This window comes from Colius striatus, chromosome 12 (genome assembly GCF_028858725.1).
Source record: "Colius striatus isolate bColStr4 chromosome 12, bColStr4.1.hap1, whole genome shotgun sequence".
In the NCBI taxonomy this organism is placed as follows: Eukaryota; Metazoa; Chordata; class Aves; order Coliiformes; family Coliidae; genus Colius; species Colius striatus.
In genome coordinates, this window is record NC_084770.1 from 17,152,432 (window position 1) to 17,176,309 (window position 23,878).

The following is a 23,878-nucleotide window of genomic DNA, read 5'->3' on the forward strand; positions in this document are numbered from 1 at the left end:
CCTTTTTCTACAGGTATTCACTGGTACCTGGAGTGATCCATCCTATGCTTCTGAACATAATGAACACCATAAATCTTTTGCTGTTTATACCAGGTGTTTTCCAGGAGGAAGACCACTGATTTCTATCTTGGTTCTGGAATATGCTTTTATTTTCTACTGCTCTATCAAGAGACCAAATGTCTTAGTAATTAGATATTTGAACATCGATGCAGAGTGAGTTATTCTCTCCAGTGCCTATTATGGTCTTCCAATAGGAATTCAGTTGAAGGATTCTCAGCTAATACAGACATTCCAAAGAACCCCTAAATATTCACGAGTTTATTGCAGAATTTCTTCACAATCTTCCCTTCACTAATAATTATTTAAAAGAAAAAATAGATTGAGTGACTATTTGGAATGCTTCCCTTGAGTCTTTGAAATTACTTATATTTTCCTTACTTTTACCACATAGATCTCAGTAATATATATATATATATATATATATATATATATATATATATATATATATATATATAAAAATGTTCACAAAATTAATCATCGAGTTTTGATGTTACAGTCAAGGACAATAAGGCAAAACACTACAGAAATTATGTTAAATACACCTACATTAACTCATCATGTGAGCTACATCCCTGACAAGGAGCAGGAAGTGAAGATTTGCCTAATTTTACCTAACTGTCCTGCTCTTAGGTAACAGTTTAAAGTTTAAATATACTCAAAAATATACTTTAAATATACTCAACCTGGCCCACATACAGTCAGTTACAGTATCTGCAGAGGATTTCCCCACAGTTCTGGTTCCAGTTTCTCCACACTCAGAGACAGCTCAGTTCTATTCACAGTTACCTTACATGCATGATTTGCAACAGAACCCATTTTGCTCTTGACCTTTAGAAACACATAAAGGAAGAGATATACTAGGTCTTTTAGGAATATAATTTTCAATTTCCTCTTGCCAATGAAGTAGTGGATATTGGCCTGTAATTGGGATAAATGTTAGGAAATTCTTCCCAAACATTTTCATATGTGCTAATCAGGTCTCTTTAAAACGGAGGCAATAAAATCTTAAGAAAAGCTGCCTTGAGTCAGAGTCCTGTGTTAGGCCTTACATTTGGAGGACACCAAATCTAACCCACAGCTCTATGACTCTGCAGCACCTTGAGAAAATCATTTGCTTATCAAAAAGAAATTCCCATCTGCAGCCACAGCAAAACAGAGAAGCATAACTCATGGATTCACCAGCCATATGTCCCACACATATGAAGATCACAGATGATACAGTTCCAACCAAATATAGGTGTTTGGGGTATATGCTGCTACAGAGTAAATCAAATTCATATTAAAACACAAAAAGGCTGGAAAGGGAAGTATTTAAATGGGTGTGGGTTCTGATTTTCTGAATTAATTCAGTGGTTCATATAACACAGGGGGGAAAAAGAAGCTGCAATTCATGAACAACTTCAAAAGGCACTCTGTCTATAAAGAAAAATAGTGTTTTTTAACTACAATTCATAAAAACAGGGGACTATATTCATTCACTCATCTTTTGAAACCACTGGTTAGAACAAGAACAGGGATAGATATGGCCAGAAGGGTCAAATTAATTTAAATAACAGTTGAAAACAATAAAGACTTACTTTCCCTAAGTAGAAGAGAAATCTTTCCTCCTGTGATGTCCCTTATTCTAAGTGAAAATTCAGGCAAGTTGATGAAAAACAGGCAGCTGAACTAGCAAACTTTTTCTTTAAGTATAAATTCAGTGCTTCATTGCCAGAAATTTAATTACACTTAGAGATCCTGAACACCAGTTGAACATAATTGTTCTTTGCTTTTCTAAATAGATCTAATAAAGGAAGTAGAACCTGTATTTTACAAATATGCCTAAAATTTAATTTGCTCCTTAGGCCTGGTAAAAAAAAAAGTAGATGCAAAATCTTGTCTTGTCAACATCTCACACCATTTCTCAAAATTACTAGATTAAAATTCAGAATTCAGAAGAAACACTGCTCTGACCCATAAGCCTGATTCTCACATACCTGCCTCAGGTGACACAGGAACATGTATACCCTTTTTCCAGGCCTGGCAGAACTTAACTGTCTTTGTAGAAAATGATCTGCTCATGGATACATCTCAGAGAGGGAAAAGGGTAAACATTTTCTCCTGCCTTTAATTTATCAGCCTAAGAAACAGCAATGAGGATCCAGCACCAGCACAAGTAAATATCTAGTGTTTATGTGAACAAGAGGAGCAATTATTGAACAGGTTGCAAAGAGTTTTAAGTACAATCAGAACAATTCAACGCCTGATTTGGTACACAGGATGTGGTATCAGTACACACTTATCACTGCACACCTGAGTAACCACGTGCCTATCTTTGACAAATTACCCTTCACTAAGCAGTGACAGCATTTGACCTAGTCATGCTGACAATGGAGGTCAGTAAACTGTGTTCAGGTGTGCTAGTTTTGGCTGAGATAAAGTTAATTTTCATCAAGTTTACAGGGCAATGTTTTAGATTTGTGCTATAGGCAGTGAAAAATGTAATGGAAGAGGAGGGACTTCTGAAAGAATTGTGTTCATTCAGCTTCTCCAAAACAAATTAGAGCTCTTTCTCCCTGCCTTCAAGGGAGTTTTGCTCTTCTGTTTCAAAGATCCTCTGTATTAGTCTCAAAAGTGTAGTTCTTTGAAGAAAGCTTTAAAGCACTGCCCTTTTAAAATTGAAAATATAAAGCTCTATATTACATTATTCTCAACAAATCCCCATCTTAGTATGGTCTTCTCCTCCTCACCATCATATTATATGTTCTCCTTAATAGTACCTGGTCTTATCTCTTTTGCCCTGCTTTAAACTATTTTATATCTATAGTGTTGCCATATAGTAATCCTAGTTATATTTTACTGTCATTCACCTTTACTACATCACATAACACTCTACAAAAATCATTTTATACAACACTGGGATGTATCTACATATAATACTTGGATTACATGTTCTCTCTCATTTTATATTCTGTCTTTAGAACCGTACAATGCACACTGACTGTCAGTGGGACAATTTGCAGTGACGTAGCTGAGAGCTGGATAATGCTTTTCACTTCTGGGTGTGAGCTTTAGTTTGGTATTTTGCACAACTGTAAGAATTTAATTTAAAAAAAAAAAAAAGTCAAAATTCAGAAAAAACAAAACAGCAACAAACTCCCAAGTTGCTCTCCAAGTAAGTATTTTTTAAAGAACAGATTTACTTTCTCTCTTGTTAATGCTGTAGCCTCCTTTTCTCCCACCATCCTCCTACTCATTATATAAACAGGTAGCAACAACTTTAAATTTCTGTCATTTTTCAAGTAACAGCAAATTCTGGGAACCATTTGATTAGTTCCAGTCATGATAGCTCTTGTTTTTCATTTTGGATAACTTCAATTTGATATCTATTGACATACAGAGTCTGGTCTGTTTGTCACTATCTAATACATGTCTGTATATAAATCTGTGTATCTGTCTGTATTCATGGATGGGTATGTGTTTGCATGGAGGTATTTATATGTACACCCATTTATGCATTTTTACCCTGGCCTCATACAAATCTAAACTATTTATATTGTGCTATTACTTTTTTTCACTTGCTCAAAAAAAGCAGTAAGAAATAGTTGCCAAAATAGTTTACATTGAAGGAAGACGCAATAGCTACAGTAATCACAGAAGTTGGAAACAGTTTTTTAACAAATAAAAGCCTAGACTTATTCTGACTTCTCTACTACTGTAAGTATGACTTACAGCTAAGAACCTTTTCTAGCTGTCATATTTCAACCTGATATTTGCTACTTTGGAGAATTTTTCTGTCAGTTGCACAGTGTGCTTTTCAAGGGGCCACTAAAGGAAAGTGGAATGGGAGGTAAGACAGATCGTTACCCTTATAAATAAACTATTTTTCATAATTTTAAAATAAAAATTCACCCTAGAATAGACACTTAATTATGTCCATCTCAACTGCAGTTGAAACTTACAGAGTTGTGTGCCAGCAATACCCTGACATTGTAAGGTCACTGCAATAATCAGATCCATGGGCTTGATATGCAGAGACTCACAAAAATACTGATAGATGCAATTTTTTTTGGCAGTGATAAGCCAGCTGTGACCACAGTGACAAAAGCAACCATAGAAAGTGGAGACTAAGGGTAGATGTTTCCTGTGGACTAAGGCACTATCAGAGACAGAAGAACAAGTTGCAGTCTGACTTCAGAGTGCCACATCACATTGTACAAAGGCTGTGCATATTTATGGAAGAATTGTATATGATCTGGGAGCAGCAGGGGGGAAAATAAACAAACACCAGGATGTGAGAGCTCACAATGGTATGGCAGGAGGGAGAGGATCAGTAACAGATGATCTCTGCACTGATGACCTGGTAGAGGGAGCAGGATCGAGGTGTTTTAGAGCTGAAATACAGCTATTGTGCACAGATAGTCAAGAGGAAAAGAAAAACCCAGTATCTAATGGTCCTTGCCTTCTTCCATTCAGTCCCTGTCTTTCATACATACTATTCATGGCAGCACAACCTGCTGCTGCAGCTCAACAGGTTGAAAAAAGAAGTTCCTATATAAATCAAGCAATAGAGAAGCAACATGGCTATGACTAGAACTCCATGCCACTAAACAGTCCAAAGAGACACAGAGTCAGTGCATCTGTGTCTTTATGCTGGGAGGGACAAGAAGCTGCTCCACTAACAGAGTGGGGCTCTGGGCATGCTTAGCTTTTTGCTTTTTGAAACATAACCTCTGTTGCCATAAAAGAGATTGCTTTCTGCCTTGCAGTCATGCAGGGTCAGATGAGGGTAACTCACTCATATCCATTAGTACTCTCCTGCTTCAAGGACTGCACCAGAAAATCAGTAGACAAGGTTGAAAACAAGATACTAGAGGGTGTCCTGTGCATCCACTGTGATTTAGTCTACAAATTAAATACAAAACACTGCAAATGTGAACAGGGAAAACAAAGAAATATAAAGCAAGAACTTATGTCATGAACAAACCTTACTGATAAAAAGCAGACAACTTTCTTTTGGGTAATAAACCCCTCAATTACTTCATTAACCTTTATTCTGAGTTTTTTATTAACAATCTTGGCATGATGACTGAGCTGAGCCCAGCAGATGCCCAAGAAACGACATTTCAGATATTGGCAAACCAGCACAGTCCATGTCAGTGTAACACTGTCTTGAGACAAGGATTCAAATCCAGACCTCACCAAGTTCCTGGACAATGACTTCCTTAATACTAGTGTATAAATGAATAATAAAAAGCTCTGTGTAGTGATGTTTTACATAAAGCTTAAATCAGAGCTATTATGGCTGAAAATACATCTATCAAGACAAATTCTGATGCCTGTTGACTGCAACAGGAAAAACGCAATCTGTATTTTAAAATACCAAGAATGTTAATTGAAACTTCTATTATAATCTATAAACTCACTTTAAAAAATAGTGGGAAAAAAGGGGAAAAAAAAAAGGAAGAGAATAACTCAATCAAATCCAGTGATAATAGAAAAAGATCTTTTTCTCCCTAAGGGCTCTATTCGAAGTTCACCAGGTCTTGCTCATGGAAGACAATCTGTGATACTTAAGTCAAGGTGGAAGACACTGTCAACTGCAGAATCAAAATGAAAAGCAGTGGTAAAAATATAAGCATTTAGATTAAAAGTTATTTTAATATCATCAGACACAAACCTGTGAGGCTGAATTTTTAAAAGTCATTCATAAAATACATCATCAAGACTAAGCAGTAGCCATGCCATTTTTCAAGCACATTTGCACTATAAATGGAAAATTATTGTTTTTAACAGAATTAATTGTGTTACATTGTATATTTTCATTTGAACGGATAGTCCAGTAGATCTAAGTGGCTTTCCTCTTTCTTCCATAAGAAAATTGCTTAAGCATACACAAGTTAAACTCAATTTCTTTGATTAGCAGAAGCTGCTCCCTCCAGTGTTAACTACTTGCTTTCTTGTAATGCGGAGAAGGACATCTGTCTCTTTCTATTAATTAATGTTCTAAGTGAGTTTTCAGTGTGTTTTCAGAAAATGCTATGGAAACGTTTTCTTTACATAGAATTTATACAGAATTTACACATATTTTATGTATTATAGATAGTTTTGACCCATGAAGGGCTTCTGTAGCACTGTTGAACTAGAACAGAGGGAACTCATGGAAAGATTTTCTGCAGACTACAAAAAAATGTCTGCAAGAAATGGGACAAAACATAGGCCAAAACTTTAAAAAGAGTCTTAGTAAACTGTTAAAATGATATGCAAGTTACATAGGCACTTTCTTCTCTACTGCTGATGGGGCTAGAGGTCTACTTTGTCAAGGCACACAGTTCCTCCAGCCCACTTCTCTGTCACTGCCTGAACTTTGCATTTGAGATATTAAGTCAAATAAATGTTATTTTTCTATTTGTAAATCCTCTTGAAAGCACTCAATCTTCAGCAGGAGAAAGGTATTTACCTGTCTTGATCTTGAATGAGATAGTCTCCAAGCTAACAGATGGTGCTGTGTCATCCATCTGCTCTGTCAACAGCTCCAGGGAGGACAGTGCACGGATAGAGTACTTCAGTCCATTAAGTAGCCAACAAAAAGTGTCTCCAATTTATTTACTGCTTTAAGCATATAAAAACTACAGAGATAGACTCAAGGTTTCTCTAAATGTTACCTCATGAAAATACAGGAAGAGTACCATCAATGGGAACCCTTGGGAGGCCTCTTCACACACTGCTGTGTGATCCACCTGTTTATCCATTAAGAATCTACACCTTCCTACAATAAGCACAACATCAATCTCTGTATGGGGTGCAAAAGAAGAAACTCCTCTGGTGCATCTACAGACTTGGCTACAGTCCACTTCTGCTTTTCCAGAGATTCATGAGGCACAAATGATGGATTCAGCACAAGGAGTATCAGCTGACAGAAAGCCGTTTCCAGAAAGATTCCTGCAGACAGAATCCTGCTTATAAAAACCCAGTACAAAAATTACTTTTGTATCTAATTCCTTCGTATGTGCCCAAGGACATTGTTTTCACCATGTGAAAACAATACTACAGTTTGTGTATATATTTGCATATATCAAGGTGTGATATCCCAAAGCCTTTGAGTTTGGAGTTCCTGTTCTCTGAAAAGAACAGATCCAATGTCTTACTGAATCACTGGCTTCTAACTCAGATGGTCTTAAAAATTCAGCTGCCCAAGTGTGATATAAAAGAAATGATAAAGGTTTCAAAGATAAATCTCCAAATCAGAAGTTGACACTTGTGCTTCCCAGACCATAGTAGATAATTATGGAAATGCAACTAATTGGGAAGGGAAGGGAAGGGAAGGGAAGGGAAGGGAAGGGAAGGGAAGGGAAGGGAAGGGAAGGGAAGGGAAGGGAAGGGAAGGGAAGGGAAGGGAAGGGAAGGGAAGGGAAGGGAAGGAGCCTGGTTTGGATTATGAGAGAACAATAGTTACTTATGTCAATTTGCACTACAGTTGTTTTTCAATGTTATCATACACTTGTCTTGTATTTACTGCACCTTGCTTCCTTTAGAGATTTCAGTAATTGAGTTCTTCCTGTAAAATATACCTTTAACTTTTTCCTAACTCTAAAATAAGCAAACAAATGACAGAAGAATATGCTTCTGTTGGTACAATACACTATTGTTCGTTTCCCCAAAGCAACCATTCATAGTGCTAGCAGAGATGAAACAAATGAGATGGAAGGATGGAGAGTGTTTACACCTGTTGTAAGTAATTTCTAAGTAAGCTTCATTTTTCAAGCTGGTTTTCCAGGAAAATGAGCATCCTACCACAGTACCAGGTCATTTTTCTTGTTTTAGATGGAATCTTTACAAAAGATATACTTATAAATACGATTTGTCCTAAAAATAAATGTAAGTGTATTATCTGCATATTATTTTAGGAGTCAATGAAACTCAATAGCTCAGATTATATTCAACACAGGCAGAAGGTATTTCAGTAAATAAACAGAGCTTCCTGCGTACAAATTTGTTCACATCTAAACATCACCCATTTCAAACAGAGACCATACAACAAGATAAGTTACATCTCAAAAGATACTGCTGAGTGTGTGACAAATGCTCCTGCACAGAGCCACATTTCAAAGCAGAAGCAGTAATAATTCTGTAAATATCTTACAGATATGCACAACCTTGCAGGGTGACTTCCAGACCCCCCTTACTGTCACAAAGGACCATATTATATGCAAGCTATCTATAGATATCTTCCATATAGACTGAAAAGACAGCCTCAGCACATCCTTTACTAAGACATTATTCTCCTTGGAGAAGAGAAACAAGACAGCAGCCACTCATAGGAGGAGGAAAATGCAGTTGTTAAGGAAAGGAAACAAAGGCAGAGATTATACTTCTGTCAAGAAAATCCCTACCAGGAGACTACTAGCAATAGAAAATGCCCTGAAAATAGCATAACCTAAACTATGAGAATTAAGATTAAAGTAATCCTTACAAAAATTTAATCAAACCCATAATGATTAGAAAATGACAATGAATGTGGTCAGTAACCCTGTGAAGGGTTTGGGTTACCTGGTACTGAAAAACACAGTTGGAAGCTCAAAATGTCTGCAGAGCCTTTAGCAAGAGGGAAGAACTTCCAGGAGTGAAAAGGGAAGCTTATACCAGGAATGGGGAACAAATCCATCTCTTTCCAGTCAAACTTGGCTTATCTTCTCCTAAAAGATGTTAGACACAATGGACTGAAAGCAAATATTATGAGGTAAGATCCCATGATCTCCAGTATGCAGGAGATCTGACTAATCTGTCCTATCAGCCTTCTCTGACCTTAACATCTGTGTGTGCACAAATTTACCAATACAGCAGTAACAATAATTCTCCTTTAAAAAGTCTCTGTGGAACATTTTAATTAGTTTGGTCTTACAGTTTGTCTAAAATACTTCTGATAGCACAGAATACACTAAAGCAGCGTTATGAATGCCTAAAATATAAAATCTAATTGTGGTAGCTCTGCAACTGGAGTAATGAGAAGTGAGTGTGGCTGATAAGAAGTGAGACAGACTAACAAGCTGAACCTCTGTAGTTCAAAGGACTAACAGAGGTCTAAATGAAACACCTGCAGTACTGCTTGGAGGAAGATAGGTGGACCAGGAAATATGCATCCAACATCTAAAAAGATAGAGTACGAACTGAATATCTGGCAAAGCTAATTATTAGAGCAGGTGCTCAGCCTATAGATAAAATAAATAGCTAATAAGAGTGTACAAGACTGAAGATGATTGCTAAGAGAAATACACCTGATGTAGTGAATAAGAAACTGCTTGCTGTAGATACAAAGAAGCTGTGACTCCAATTCTTTGAGTTCATGCTGCTGGACAGTCAGGCCTCAGTGAATGCTACGTGGTCACTACTATACCGTGTTATCTCTGAGTAGTTATTATTCTACCTGAGCAATTGTACTTTCAGCATGCTGAGTGGCTGGTGATACAGAACTGCTGATATCAAAGACAGAGAAAGAGAAGTTAAAGCAAACATCCTCTGGTATGAATGAGAAAGAGGAACAGAGGGACACAGCAATAACTTTTGCTTTCTTTTACTGTAAAGAACAACCACTATCAAATCAGCTAACGCATCCCCAGCTGCAACACACTCTCCTACACTATCAGCTTCTCTCCTAATCCTTTGCAGAAAATCTTGCCATTTGACCAGACTATTGCCCACTGAAATACCAATGTATGAAATACTTTCACAAGATCATCAATCACTAAACAATTTATACCTTCTGACTAACAATAAAGCCATACTTTCTGGTAATAAATTTATGGTTCTACAGCAAACCAAAACTGCTGTAAAAGAAAGCAGTACTACACTATACAAAAATTGGCATTAGCACAGCAATGTTTCCACCAGAGTGCTTCAACCAGCACATCACATCCAGTTGTATGTGACTGCAGATCTGGGCCTAAGCAAGACACTGCATAGCTTTAGCCTCCCTTCTATGCTGTGGGGTTACAATACATAAGCAAGGGGAAATCTTTCTATAAATACAGCATAGAGAGTGAATGAAACACGCATGAGCTATCGTGTAACACTTGAGATTTCCTTTGCTCAGTTTCTTGAAGCTGTGTTAACAGTGACGCTTTTTGCTGTGTTTACTCATCTCTTTAAATATTTCTCATAAGTTATGTTATCAAGTAAGAAACAGCCCATATTTTTTTTTAATTCTCAGTTTGTAATGCTGAAGATCTTAACCTTACCAAGTATTGAAGCTGACGAAGGTTTCATTGAAGTGTTACTTAACAATAATCAGTAACTTACTTTCTTATACTGCTGCCTCCACACTAGTATTTTTAGCTCAGTGATGATGTTCCAATCTGTCTAAGCTGTCATCCAAGACATGGGGAATACTAGAAATGGTACATTTTGATTTGACAGTACCACAGACTGTTTTTTAAAAATAACCAAGGAAAAGATTTTACAGTACTGTTTGAATATATTAAATTTCCATTGGGGTCAATAGAGGTGGTTCTCATATGCGATTTATTCACTAACAAGTTTCATGGGTTTTATGAGACTATTCACCTTCCTGGTTAATAGAAAATCTGTACTTACCATGGCAACCCTTATATCAGATGGTTGTGCAGCAACACTCTTGAAATATACCATAGATTTATTCAGTCTTCATAATCAATCTGGTCATAAATGCCACAGTAACTTGTCATTAAACTTTCCCCTCTAGCAATTCTAGTAGTTGTTTGATCCTTCCTGCTTTTCTGCCAAACTCTTCCCTGTGCACAGCTGCAGTGTTCTGCATGGAGTCTTTTCTCAAATCTATCACCTGCTGGGTATATAAATCCTCAGTGATACAGTATACATAACAGTGATCTAATGACAACAAGCAGTTTCACACCCACCCACTGGTAATAGCAGCAATAATCACTTTAAGAGAACATTGATGACCAAGTGAAAGTGAGGATGGAAGAAAAGGGAAAATGTTGATGTTTAATATCTAAACTATTTGCCTGTTCCTCACGTGGCTCCTTGGATTTAATCTCTGGATGTCTAGGTGACAGTGAGAGATGCTGCCTCCATGAATATGATAGATCTCTCTCACACCAACAATATTTGAAAAAACGCCCTGTGCAAAGTGAAATAATGACATGTGGTGGAATCCAGATACTGTCTGTCAATAGACTTTCAGTGTATTGCAGGCCTAATTCTTGCTGTCTTACACCTTGCATTAATAATCTGCGCCTGTGCAATGTGGGTGTAAGATGCTATCACATAAAAATGAGTAATGCATCTACGTCCACTGTGGATAGGGAAGAATGCCAATGGAATGGGATACAATGAGACCTCAGAACTAGTATGTATTTTGAATGTGTTTTTGTCAGATAGAAAAACCAATACATCCAGCTGTAGGTGATGCTTTGCTAAAGGTGAAAGTTAAGTCATTACAAAGGAGAGTGACAAAATAGGAATGAACTAGGAGCTTTATGAACAGTTTATACAATTCATATAGGAAAAAGTGTAACAGTACTGGAGCAAAGCACACAAAAATTGAATACACTCTTTACAAGAACACACGCTGCAAAACACTGAATAGGAAGATGAGAAAGTTATGATGGGTAGCACCTTAAAAGCTTATGAACTGTATGTACTACAGTAAAACCTTCCAAATAGTATGTAGCAGAAGTACATCAGATTTCACCTGAGTAATCAGAAGCAATGATTAAAGTCTAGACTACTAAAAGTATATAAGCTATTAGCAAACTCTCATCCACAATGGTAGATTCGTCACATCTGATTCTCTTCTACATTATTTTAAATTTACAGCAGTGTCATGTTATTGATTGCAATACAATTGTACTGGAGCCAAGCCAGAGCAATTCAGGAGATAATCAAGCTCATTTCTTGCACAGTACCCTTTCTACACATGACTCAGAGCTAGTCTTGTGAATCAGATCCTTATACTTACATTAACTAGTAGAAAGATTATTAAATATGCAAAACTTTATATTTCTTTTACTATATTTAGACTAGTAGTAGTGAAACTGCCCTAAGTTCACAGGATCTAAAAGAAAGACTATTTTCAATGATGGAAAAGAACAAAGTTCCCAACTGCAGAGCCTTGTCTTTGTTTGGATCTTATAATTTAAGGAATCATTTGCTAAAATTGCCTCTTGTACAGTAAAATGACAATGATTAGGCTTGCTATCTTCCAGTCTCCTGCTGTGCAAGACATTCACTCAGTGGGCCCAGGATACAAAAGTATCTGCTTTACAAATAATAATAGAGCTTAACTATCATTTGGTGGCTTCAAAAACATCATAGTAGTTACAAGACCTTTGGAACAAGGACAACTAATTTCGACATCTCAGTTGTTGTCATGTTTAATCACTTTCTAATGCCCGTGGCTGTTTTGGTTTGTTTCTTTGTTTTTAATTGCTGGAAATTTTTAATTCCTGCTTCAAACAGCTCAGTTTCACAGTTTTTAGATTAATTGGTGATCACTCGAGAGCAAAAAAGAATACTGAAGTTCATCAGGATGTAGCATGGAGAATCAATGTGCAGAAAAACATTTTGATTCTAGCTTCCTGAACAATGTGGCTTTAAACTGTCGCACTTTAAGGTAATATTGGGAGAACTGTGTGGATACATAACTTTCAAGGACTCTGTTTAATCTACAGAACAGATCTTCACTGCCAGAACTAGGGATATGTGAGCCCCAGGGATGGTGTTCTTCAAGGGGCTGGAAAAATGACTCCCTCGCTTGAACAAAAGACATGGAGGCTTGAAGGTTTCACTTACACACCAGGGAAATTTGCTCACCCATCTCCTCCGAGTGCCTTGTGCAGCAAGGTCTTCTGAAACAAACATGAAAGTAAGATATATATGCAATATTTTTGTGAAGAAATTCTGTAAAAAAACCCTGTTAGTAGGAATTGAAATGCAACCTGAGAATGTGAGCTGTTTCAGAGAAAAAATATATTAAAAAGTAAAATAGATCTTTGAAGAGATCCCATTGTGTTCTGTTTTCCACACAGAATTTCTACTTACAGGTGTCACACACAGAGATGACAGAATACCTTGATGATGTAACACTAAGACGAGTTGAAGGGCTCTGCAGCACTCATCCTGCCAGGCACTGTTCAGCTGCACAGCTGAGGGTGTGGGTGGTTGCAAATCTACTTGCACTGAAACAGAAAGGAGAGCTCCCTGTACTGTGTCACCTCACACACTACTCAGATTGATGACAGCAACCTTGAGAGCTTTAGAAACTTTCATAAATAAAGCCGATAGGCTTCTATAAGTCAGTCAGTCAAACCGAGGGGGCTTCTTTCACAGCTATTTGAATGCAAATCAAGCATTTGACCTCATAAATAGTTGTGATTTTCCATCTCCTACATACTGAGGAATCCAATGCTTCCTATCTCATTAATTGAGGCTATGTCTAGCAAACACCATCTATTCAACAGCTAGAAAGAGGGATTTATCAGGATCATTCATCTCCTTGGAATTTCACCACTGTCTTTTTATTTTACTATCTTAAGGATATCTTAAATAAAATCTTACCTGGGTTTATTTACAGGATCAGCTCTGACTTCAAGCCCTATCCAGCCATTATTTGGATTACAGACAATGAATTCCCCACTCTAAACTTCTTTGTATGTGTAGAGTCTTTAAATTAGCTTTAATCCAATGAACAATAAAAATATTCACAAATCACTTCTGTGTACAAAAGTACCATGAACATCAGGCAAGGTCCAGAAACCCGCAGATCCAGTTCTCAGACTAAACCTTTTCAACCTAAGTAGAGCATCTGTATTCCTATAATTAAAAGATATTGAGTGCCCACCTGCCTTCTCACACCATTAGTCTCCATCAGCCTACTCAGTGTTTTAATACTACTAAACAAGATTACCTATATAAATGCAATCTTTCTTCAAATCTCACCAAACACAGTAACAGGTTCAGCAAGACAGCAATGCATATGAGACACCAGTTCATTTGTGAGATAATCCAGTATGGAATCCTCAGTAGGCCCTTTTCCAAATAAATTTCTGCATTGAAACATAGGTGGGGATGCTAAAACTCATAACTATACAATTCCATATAATATAAACACCAAGTATTTAATGTTTTATTTAGTCTAAAATGAATTGCATCAGATGCAGCTACAGTGATATCAGTATCTTTGCTACTTGTCTATCTTTCAATGCCTGTAAACTGGCTCATTTTACCTATTTATTCTGATTTGATATTTATCTGTTCTACATCAGAATCTGACCTAGTGGGATCATATGAAGAGGAAAGTAACCCAAAATCTGCACTGATTAGTCTCTCTCTCCTTGCACTGTAAATACACTTATGTTTAGTCAACATATTTTATACTCTTGTCATTTTAATTCATGATTTTTGAGTTTGTTGTTGTCATTTCTAGTAGCCTCTCCTCCAAAATATTTTAGCTATTTTGACACTATTATACTGTCGTTATCTTGATGCACTCTTGCAGCTAACGCTCTAGGTTTTATAAATCATAAAGCAAATCATTGTGACTTGATACTGAGTAAAGGCTAAAAGCATCAAAGCAAGGAATTAACTCTATGATGGAAAATAAAAGGTGTTACCCATTACTCTGGAATTATCTGCCTCTTGAACTAGAAAAATGCAGCATATCCAGCCCATCTGGGGAAATAAAAAAGCAGAATATCTAGGATACAAAGTAGAATCCTGCATATGTAGTTAGTTCCCAGTTCACTTCTGAGCTTATTTATGCTCAAGGGAGTATTTCAGTCTTAAAACATAATTCACTGAAGACACATGAGATAAAAAGCTGAAAGAACATTCTGATGCAATATTTCTCAAAGGGGAAATCTGGTTTTGAAGGTCTCCTTTTCAAGCCTTTTTTAAACCTTTAGGTCCTATGCATTGTGCTTTTGGTAATTTTTTTTCCCGTTTGACTTTCACTCGTTTTTACAGCATGTGAACTCTCTTGAGCATTTCAGATCTGTCCTCTTATCCCTTTTTAACCTGAGGGCTTTAAAACCCTAGAAAGTGAAAAATAAAAATAAAAATCTGGAAACAGACAGAGGGACTAAAGAAGCCACAGGATGTCTTGAGGAAGGCAAGGGAAAAAGATGACTATAAAGGACAGAGAAAGATGCTAATTCCAAGAGAAATGTGCAATTACAATCTTCATAATCCAAAATCTATTTTACCAAGAGTAAAAATTCAGGCAAATCATAACTCTGAAGTTCTTTGAATTGTGAATTAACTTTTACAGACTCCTCAAGTCTTTCTGGTATTCTATCTTCTGTGCATCCAAATCATAAGTATCTCCAAAACTTCCAAACAAAAAGAGATCTAATCCTTTATTGTCATTCGCATTTTCAAACTGAGCTGTGGCAGCCTTAGCTCTCCTGCTTACATCCCGTGTTACCACTGCATCAGCACTAAAACAATTCTTTAGAATTGAACTGGTCTTCAAATAGTTCTCATAGTCCAAAGCAGGACAGAGACTTTTACATAAAGGAAGATAATAATATAAGAAGAGCCTAATAGTTTCAAAACAGGAAACTGACCTGAGCTGGGTCCTGCAACTACGTGTTTCCAATATCTTTCTCTCTAGGATTGAGTCTGGTTTCCCTGACTCATACTTCTCCATTTTAGCTGGAAATCCAGAAGCCCTATTTTAACCTAGACATTGGATTTTGGCTCTTAGCTCCACAGTAAGAAGTTTGCAAACCCAGAGAACTTTGTTACAAAAAGAAGCACTCCAGAACTTCAGCCTTCATGCTGTGCAGCCAAAAGCATGCCTTGAAGATATGCAGCCACTTGATTCAACCAAGGCTGCTGGATTTTCAGGATATCCTTCCCTCCAAGGGTCAAGGACTCCTATTTTGTAGCAAAGCAATAAGGAAAGGAACATGGGAACTTTGCTATTTGAATATTTCTGAAATTTTGTTACCAAACAGTCTTTTCATAATATGATCCCTTCTCATAGAAAAAGACTTACAGTTTTTAGGAACTGAAGTTAAAATTGCAAAAAAGAAAATTCAAAACTTTAAGATTCAAAATCATTTGTTACACAGCCATCCAACTCTTCCTGCTCTTCAGCAATCAGTTTCACGGCAGGTTACTGATGCACTGCCTTGATTAAGCTAATGATGAAATGTAGATAGTTTCTTTTTTTTGCCTATAAACTTAACTGTAGAAGAAACATGTGATAGCTGTAAATTATTTATTATTTGGAGGGGAGGAGGTGGCAATCAGTAACTGCAGTTTGTACAGATTATCCTCCTTTACTTTGCCAAGGTCTGATGTGAGGAATATTTGATTACTTTGTCACTGACTGATGTTTTTCCAAACTGCCTATGCAAAACCAATATAAGATTCATTGTGCTTGAAACAGTGTGTAAAATCTAACAAATTAGCTTTAGGATCAAAACATGAGTAAATTAAAATAGATTGTTCCTTGTAAAAGTAAAGCAGACTTTCAAAATACGAATATTCATCCATAATAGCCAGTAGGTTAAGTGATACAAGTCACACTTCCAAATAGACGAGTATTAAACAAAGCAGAGGTATAATGGGAATGTAATGGTAGAAATTGGAGAAAACCTGTTTCTTTCTCCCTTACGAGTTTTGACAAGTCAGTAAATATCAGAAAACTGAAAAAGTTTTGCACATGTGCCACACCAATGAACAAACATCACTGCTCACTCTTGCAGCGCTCCATGTCCCTCCATGCTTTACCAGACTGAGTGTTTGGGTAGTTCGCCATCCCCTCTAAGATGGGACTATCTTGTCTCTTAGTAAATCATAGTATTGCAAAGCAGAAAAGGTTCCCTTGGGTGAGGAAGACAAAGAAAGGAGCAGCACTTAGTCGCAGCTCTCATGAAACAGCTTTTACTGTGAAAAAGTTGTTCTTCTTAATCTTAGAATGAGTTTACATCTGAGAAAAGAGTCTATGTGATATATCTAATTTTAATTCCCAATTTTTCCAATGAAGAACAGAGAATGGACAATTCTGGACTAAGTCTTCTGAAAACTTGTGTCAGTGGCATTCTTCCACATATTTGTAAGTAATCATTGCTAACATCTTATTAACCCAAGAGAAAAAAGAGGATAAGTCACAAGGAGATCCAGATTCATTTTTAAATTCCAACAAAAATTTCTATATGTACAGCTCCATTTACCCATTCATGGCTTAATCATTCTAAATTGCATAATTATATTTGTTCATTATTTTTGTTCATCACAGTACCACTAAAAGAAAGCTTTGTTTTCTTATCTAGAGTAGCTTAAAAAGTTTAATTGCCTACAGCAATTAGACCTGGAGGTCTTTCAGACATCAGATGACTTGGATTCTCAAATGACAGTGAAATTCTTCTCAAGTAATGAAAATCTGAGTGAGTTTATAAGTTCTAAACCAAAATATTTCCTGTCACTGTCTTAAATAAGTAAACTTGGGTTGCAGTTCCAGATCAAATGCAGAAAAATGCATGAGTAAACAAACCAGTTTTTAAAAAATCTAAGTTATTTACAGTGGAAAAAAAAATGTTTCAACACACATTCAGTTTAAAAATGACAATAATTTTGGTTACTAAAGAATATCAAGAGAGTGCTGAAATTCAGGTTATTTTCATTATTATGTTTTCTAAATGGAGAGCTCCCAGGTTCAAAACTAGTTTATTTTGTGAAATTAATAAATTTATCCTTAACATTAAAATAAAAAGAAAAATATTTCAAATTATCTAGCATCTCACGACATTTTTGGATGAACAGTTTGCCACAGTTAAAATTTTCATGCGAAATTCAGACTGAAGTGATTGAACATCATAAACATAAAGAACTGAAACTTTTTTTGCAACCAATTGCACCAGTGTATTTTGAGAGATATTAAAAATAGATTTCAGTGTGAAGTTATATAGAAGACTAAACAAGTAGATGAAGAGTGAAACACAAGTAGCATTCAGTTGTTTTCTCTTGATGTACAGAGCAGGGTCGAGACCAGTCAAAAGGTTTTCATGAGTTTCTCTCCCCACATCTGCTAGAAGCAATGCTGACCTGTAGAACAGGAAGAGTGAGACATTCTGCATCTTCCTGACTCACTTTTTTTCAAATAATGCCAATTTTTTGATGTAAAAATACAAGTGGGATGAGGGAAAGACAAAGAAGACGAGCCTTTCTACTTCATTACAACACTTTCAGGGAACAGTAGTGTGAATGTTTCATGCAAATAGTCTCATCTATATTCTCAGCTTCCTAGCTGACACTGTAGTCCTCACAATGTCTTTATGAAAAAGGGAAATGCAGAGCATGAATGTAAAACCTCATGGACTTACTTGGTCAAAGTACTGCATGAAAAAACCTACCTGTGAACTAAGTTTACAAAAGGAAATGAAGACAAAGAGTCTCAGCAACATTAAAAAAAAAAACAAACTCAAACAACCAACCAATCAGAAACAAAATTTAAAAAAGCAGCATATTCAGTCTTGGAGGAAAAAATAGAATTTTAGACATTTTACTTTTAAAAATAAAAAATCTTTATGAAAAATTGTAGAAAAACAATTAACCAGCAGGACTTTCAGTTTAACCTTTCTGACAAACAGCTCGTATTAAGTGGTGTCCTTGCATATTTTATTCTGCTTTGTATAAAGCAGAGATTGATGATCTTGGATAACATGGACAGAAGTCAACTTTGACCTGACTGAATAAAATTCTCTCTAGTATGGACAAAAATTAATACATTCCATTTCATGATTAAGGAAATACAACTAGATTAATCAATATAAAAAATATACATTATGTCTATACTGCAGAGCACTGACCAAAAATATAATATTAACTTAGAGTTAATTAACACATATTAATGCTTGTTTCTGTCTGATTTTTCACAGGAAACATTGCAGAATATCATTAATATTCCTAGAATAGACATAAGTTCAGTACATCATTATCTTCAAGAATTTAATTGGTCTAACTATTCTACGAAGTACAGCAAAATGGCATTTTTTAAATAAGTTTAAGAATGAAAGACTGTCTTTCCAAATCTAATTATAGTTATGTAAAAGTGAAGCAAATGGAAGTGGAGATAACACCTGTAATAAAATAAAATATCCCTATTGGTATATTCAACCCACAGTAATTATTGAACAAAATTAATTCCCAATAACTAGTTAATGAAAAGAAAAAGCACCTTACACATTTTGTCAGGAAAGCTGAAATTTCTTATCTTACATGCTTCATTGTAGCAATTCAACATGTTAGTCTTTATTGGACCCTGAAGCTAGTGGGACAGATCTTTAAAACAAAGTCTCTTGCTAGTAAGATGAGCAGTGACAATACAGTGATATAATGTCCCATACACCTATCTGCTTTTGTCTCTGATGTGTCAGAAGAGATGTGGGTTTTACATCAATTTGTCCTGAGAAAATTATTGTACCGAAGACTGTCAGATCTTGATCTTGCTAAGCCATACCCAGCACAGGAGTAAGGATTTCAAACCTGTCTGAAATAATACATAGGAATAACTGTATTAGAATTTTTATACATTATTTTTCTTTATTTCTCAAAATACTTTAAGCCACTTGAACATCTGTAAAATGGATTGTCCTTGAGAGATGAAATTGGATTTGTAAGCATGGCACAGTAATGGAAATACAAAGGTACCAATCCATACCATAAGATATAGACACTTCTTGCACTATACCTGGGCTGCATAAATTTTGCTGAGAAACTGGAAAAATTGTAAAAGTTTATCTGTAGTATCATATATAAATGAAAAGTGAGGAGTGGATTCCTGATCATAAAGAGTTGTTTAGGCAAAGCCAGAAAAAAAATCAGATTTTGAAAACGTAAGACTTTCATATTTAGATGTAAATAATACATTATGTGGATAAATAACTATTTAATTGGGTATCCAGGAACGCTACATCATTTGATGTCTTGAATATCTTCATTTTTTTAGCTCAAATAAAAATTTTGGCCTTGATAAAAGAACCATTTACCAAATTCCACTGGTTTATGCAAAACAGTTTTTCATGCCAGATTATTTTAGAATGGCATCTGTCATTTAAGTCTATCAAAACCTCTGTCTCCACAAACACATAATGAACACAGCTCCAGTGAAATATTCTCATAACACCATATGGATTCTAGAAAACAGTTGTTGCAGTGCTCCATCTGATGCTTGACACTGTAAATCCACATTTGGCTGACCCTGGGGTTTCATTCTGTTAAGAATAGAGTTTGGCTCACTGACATGAAGCAAGACAAGTAACTGTCCTGAAAGTGAAAGCAGTATAGATGGCTCCTTCACCTCCCCCCTTTGTGATTTAACTGAAGCACTCTGCAGTCACTTGCTCACTCCTTTCCCATCCCAGAGGAATGGGGGGAGAACTGGAAAACTAAACTTGTGAGTTAAGAACAGTTTAACAACTGAAATAAAACATAACAGCAATGAAAAGGAAGATAACTAAAAAGATAGAGAAATAAAATCCAGGGAAAGACAAATGATGCACAGTACAATTGCTCGCTACCTGCTGACTCATGACCAGACCATTCCCAAGCAGCAATTGCCCCTCCTAGCAAACTCATTCCAGTTTTTGTAGTGGTTGTGACATTCTTTGGTGTGTAAGAGTCCTTTGGCTAATTCAGGGCAGCTGTCCTGGCCAAGCTCCCTCTCAGTTTCTAGCACACCTTCTCACTAGCAGAGTATGGGAACTGAGAATTCCTTGACTTCGGGTAAGTGCTATTTAGCAACTACCAAAATATCAGTGTGTTATAGCAGTGTTCTCATGCTAACTCCAAAACATACCACTGTACCAGCTGCTAGGAAGAAAATGAACTCTACTGCAGCTGAAATCAGGACATCTCCCCATCTCTGCTGAATGCTGAGGCTTTCTAGACAGCCTTAATAGGGAGCAAAAAGAACAAGATGTCTTAAAAAAAAACAAAAAAAAAAATCTTTCTGAAAAGATCTGTAAATGCCTGTGGCTTTTTGGCTTTACAAGTGCTTTGATTTATTAAAAGTTATACACATTTACTTGCAAAGGTTCATATTATAGCTCCAAGAATGCTCAGGTCAAGCTGGTTTGGAAGAGATTTTGAGTGAACCGGCCTTTATGCCTGACAAAGATGAAGATATTCAGCATTGTCGTTTCCCTAGTGGGTCTGGGATCAGCAGTGAGTGGAGTAGTGCCATTCCTGTCTTAACATCTTTCAACAGCAACAGTCAACTGGGCAGCTGAGAATTCCAGGTGCTAAGAAAGCTCACTAAAGCAAAGACATCTTTCTGAACAAAAGCTTTCAGTAGAACAAGAGGGGAAAAGAAAACAGAACCAACAATATAATGTTCTAAATAAACAAAAAAAACAGCCCACAGGCTTTAGCAAGACCAAAGTATCCACCTGGATGAGTGCACACAAGAGCAGAGGAAAAAACTAACAGCAAAACAATTCCCACACTTAGGGACTGAATAATTAGCACTATGCACTCATTGAATAAAAGTGAAAGACAGCTTGTGCTCTCAGGAGAGCTTTTCAAAGAACTTTGTTTTCATAAGAAGCATGTGAAAAACTGGGAGGAAAAGGAAAATGGGCAGAAAAGGATCCAAACATTTACCATAAAAAAACCCTAGAAACCACAAAAAAAAACCTATGACCAGTATTTTATCTTTAGAAAATTCCGAGAATCAATTTAAGTGCCTAATCATGTCTTCTGTTGATTGCTTAGGTCATCAGACAAATTACTGCCTTTCACGTATCAGCCCTATCAGATAAGAAAAGGAAATATCCAGAAAGAAAAGTACAGCGTGCTGTACAATTTGAAAAACAAGGAAAACAGACTTCAAAAGAGATAAAAATGAAAGTGAGATTCAAGAAAAAGTCATTACTAATTGTCTGAACTACCAGATCTTCAGTGATCATTTGACAAACTACCATACCACCAGAGGTCTGGAAGGGCGGCATTGGGAAGATATACATTATTATCTTTATTCAGCAGGTGGTGAAGTTGACACAGGCAGGTGAAACTATTTGTGTGCATTTGCAGTGGAGGTCAATGGCAGGGAGAGGTACAGACCCGACTCCCAAACCACAGAGCTTTTCAGGGACACTGTGCATACTTTTTGCTAAAATGCAGACCCCATAAAAAAAATGATAACAGCTAGGAGTCTCCAGTGAAACATCACAAGTTTGTGCAATCATAGGGTGTCCATGAAAGGTGTCACACATGAAAATGTTTTTTGTCTACAGCCTGAAGTCTAAGTCTTTTGGCTGCATGCAAAAAAGCACATGGGGGCCAGCTAGGTAGTGGTGGATGTGGCAGTGCTAGGTTAACAGCTGGGATTGATGATCTTAAAGGTGTTTTCCAACCCAAAAAATTCTATAATTCCCTTATTCCAGTTTTCACATTATCCCAGTAACAGCAATACAATGACCCAAATTGCACCAACACTTTTTTTTAGCTACCATATCAGCTCCACATTCAGATCTAAATGGCTAAATAATATTGTAACACAGTAAATCTATCCTGTGTTACATACCACAAATAAGCATAAGCAAAGCCTTAAAAATGTTGTAGTTGCTCTAACTACAGTCTTGCAAGACAGCTTTAGAGGACATAAAAGGAAAATATACATTAAAGGACAGCACTTTGTGTTATAAATTATCTGATTACAGCTCCACTATAAATCTGGGAGCTGTACACAGTTTTCCTGATAAATATGCCTGGAAAACAATCAGAATAAAGCTGTACAGTGCCTTATACAACTAATAGTTACTGAAAACAGATGTCATTCTGATAATAAAGTGTCTGAAGCTGAGATACTGTAACTCATTATCCTGCAAAAGTCTCCTGATTTACCTTCAAAATGTTCACAAAGTGTCATAGAGCATGTTGGCAATGATTTATGCCACAGCAGTGGGGCATGTTTACAAGGGACAGTCAAGTCTCGAGTAGAACACCAACAAGAACCTGCTTTGATATGTTGTCAGTTTAGATGAAATAAAGAACGTACATAGGTTATGAAAAAAGCACAATTATTCCATAGAGATTTCATTCTACACTGCAAGAAGACATGCAATTAGATTCTTGCTATACCTGACTACATTTTGGGGACTTTCCAATTTGGATTTGATTACCTGATGATTAAAAATTTCAAATTTCAGTTTCCATTTCTCCTCCATATTTTGTAAGTAAGGACAATTTCCATGACTGTAGAAGAACCTCAGCTCTTCATGAGAAGAGGCAATCACTCAACGAGAGTAGAAAAGCAATGTTATTCACACACCACACTGGAAGCAGCTGTACAGGAACTGTCAGGATCTTAATCATCCCTGTTCAGTCTGCAAAATGGGCTAGATAACTTGGAGCTCTAAAACATGCTTCTAGGATCATTCTGCTAGTAGATGTTTCTCCCTGTACTCCAGAAATGTTCAGGAGATAAAAGCCTTCTCTCGACTCAATTTTTTCCATTCTATACGTCCCAATCTGTAACATAAATGCATACCTAAGAGGAAAGCAGCTGAAGCTGTGCATCCAGATGAACCATAGACTTTAGAGTATGAGCTTGCTGGTATAAGTAGCAGCTTTTGGGGCACTCTTAGTTTATCACATCAAGAAAGTGATAAACTAGCCCAATGACAGCCAAAAAAATGGCCTTAAATAACTTGCAACACCAATCTCTACACAGCCCTCATTAAATGAACACAGTCAATGTTGTCTAGGGAGCACCAAAGGATTTAATGTACAGCAAAGGACATAGTCCAATCCATAAATACATAAGATAAGTGAAGAAAAAAAAAAAAAGACAGTCTAGTTAAGGCAGGGTGTGCAGAAAAAAGATAATATG